Here is a 2,674-nt window from a genome sequence, read left to right on the forward strand (position 1 = left end):
TGTTTTTTCCGGCTGAATCTGTTAATCAACAAATCATCGATCAAAATTTTGTGGAAAGAAAATGTGAACCGGTATTCCATCTAGATAGGATTGTAGAATGTTGTTCAGTTGAGATTGTTGTTGTAGCAAGGCTGGTTAACCTTCATTGATTTAGTTTCAAATTCTTGAGATCATTTAAATTTGGCATATGTGGTTGATGATGGTAACTATATATAGCTGCATTGCATATACAGATGAAGATCATAATGCCAAGGTAATGTACATGTGTCATATGATGACGTAGTGGGTTCGGGCAAAGAGAAGTGACAACATATAAGTATTTGTTTCTCCCGTTGCAACGCACGGGCACATTTATTTACTAGTTATATTGAAAAGCTTACTGTGAAGCATAAGTTGATAATAAACTTAGGAACACCGAGAATACGATGCGGCTATTTTGTAAATTCAATAGCCCACGATCCTGCGTAGATGTAGGTGGTCTTGACACATTTGAACCCTGCGCCCATAGCCAGCTGTTCAAACTCGTTTAGGTACTTCTCCTTGCCACTATGACTGTGTGAGCATGATCATGTCGACGTTGAGCACCACCTGCTCCGCCAGCTTTGCTTCTGACGTCACTGGAAGGATGCACTCCACGACTACCACCTTGCCTTGTGCTGGCAGCGCGTCATAGCAGTTCCTCAGCAGGATCATACAGTGCTCGTCGTTCCAATCATGGAGGATCCATTTCATTTGGATTGTGTCGCCTGGAGGCACTTTCTTGAACATGTCGCCGCCAATGTGTTGCACATGAGGAGAGGGCAGCACCTCTGAGATGACATGTGGGAGGTCGAAGTTAATCCCCCTTATGCAAGGGTACGTAGAGGTGATGGCATGGATCATCGTACCGACCCCACCACCGACATCAACAATGGTGTTGACGCCATCAAAGCCCCTATAGAACTCAAGAAGCTTCTTGATGATGATGGTGGTGTGATCCTTCATACTCTTATTGAACACACTGTTAAAGTGTGCATCTTTGCCCTGGTACTCGAACAGACTCGTCCCATGTGCCTTGTAAAATGGGAGACCGCCGTCAACCATGACATCCTTCAAATGATACCTGCAAATGTTTTTAGTTTTTTACTAATTTCGACTTTCATTTCACTAAACCATTTGTAACACACACAAGTTCCATTACTTCATCATAAGGAAAGTTATCCAAAACGTAGCCATATATAGAAGTTATTTCATTAACATTTCGGTTCGTTACATTGACATTGTGCTTTTAACAGCCATGAAAAGGTGATTAGTTTCGACTTGAGTTCAGTTCACACAGTTTTGCGGAAACTTGCCTAGATAAGTAGGACAGTATATCTAACTGCAAGTTATCGGTTGACGAATTATGCAATCCTTTGTTCCTTTTATTAGAAAAAAGAAGATATTTTATGTTCCGATTATTGTCATCCGAGAACGGGCAAGGCAACAAAAGTTGTCCGGTGGTCCAGACAGTTCTTGTCTTGCTGCTACTTGCTTTTCCATTTTGCTAGCTATGCTTACTTTCTAATTTCGTCAAGTCCTATCCTTGGAACGAATTGTCGAAAGGGGGGAAATAGCTCTAGCATAAACCGGTGAAAAGATGATGGTCAGGACAGCTCCTTAGTAGTGTTCTTACTTCTTATGACTTACTTATTGCATGTAATAATTGATTTTGACCCCCAAAAGATAGACCTCGCATCCGAGCCCCTCCAGAAAATGATCCAAGTAAAATGGGTTGATGCTGGGTTTTCGAGCAAAGTAGAAGTAGAAGAAGCTCACCAGCAGTCCATAAGGACCTTGTCCTGGACCATGAGGAGCATGGGTGCCATGGAGACGCCATCCTCGTTGGCGGTGAGCCATTTGCACACCGGAGCCGGACTATACCGGCGGACGAGGAGGCCGTCCTCGCCCTTCTCCATCTCGCACGACACGACCTTGTGCGTGGCCAGCAGCCGCAGCATACGGTCCACCATGGCCGGCGCGTCTGGGTTGGCCTTGCATGGCAGCTGCGCGGCCACCTCGGACGGGGATAGGGCCTTCCCGCCGGCACTCACAAGGGTCTCGAGCATGCCCAGTTCGATGGCGTTCTTTAGCGTCATCGGCAGGATAGACGACGTTGCTAGCTGCAGCGCGTACATGCATGCCTCCTCGTCGCTAGTCACGGTAGAGCCCATTGCCTCTTCTAACTTCGGAATCAAGCTTCTTGCTAAGTGAGTTAGCTGTGGCTGAAGAGAGGAATGGGACACAACGGCTTATATAGGAGAAAAGAAAAATTGCGGGAACATGCTCCATCAAACTGACAGAGGCCCCACCTGAAGAACGCGTGCCGTGCCTTATCTCTTCCCACCACACGAATCCACCCATTCATCTCAGCTTTATCTTTTCCATCTTTTCGTCCCTCTCTCAGTGCAGGAACTATGGAAGCATTACTATTCGGTGGTCTCATGCCATGCATTTAGGCTTGTATATGTATGAATCCATCGCTTTGAATAACTATCTCCCAACAGTAGCAGCAGCAGTCTTTAGGTCCCGTGTTGCTCCCTCTCTCTTACTTTTCCCATCTTTTTCTTCCTCATTCACACACGCATCAACCAGGAGACAATCGATGGCTGCTGCTAATCCAGCCATTTTTCCTTTTTTATCTAGCTTTTTCCCT

At 45.7% G+C, this 2,674-nt stretch overlaps 1 pseudogene; it reads right to left on the reverse strand.

Annotated features, from left to right (window-relative positions):
• Positions 1 to 203: 203 nt before the first annotated feature.
• On the reverse strand, positions 204 to 2,230 carry LOC125526695 (annotated as a pseudogene).
• Positions 2,231 to 2,674: the final 444 nt, after the last annotated feature.

The sequence above is a fragment of the Triticum urartu genome, unplaced genomic scaffold (assembly GCF_003073215.2).
Source record: "Triticum urartu cultivar G1812 unplaced genomic scaffold, Tu2.1 TuUngrouped_contig_1446, whole genome shotgun sequence".
Taxonomy (NCBI): Eukaryota; Viridiplantae; Streptophyta; class Magnoliopsida; order Poales; family Poaceae; genus Triticum; species Triticum urartu.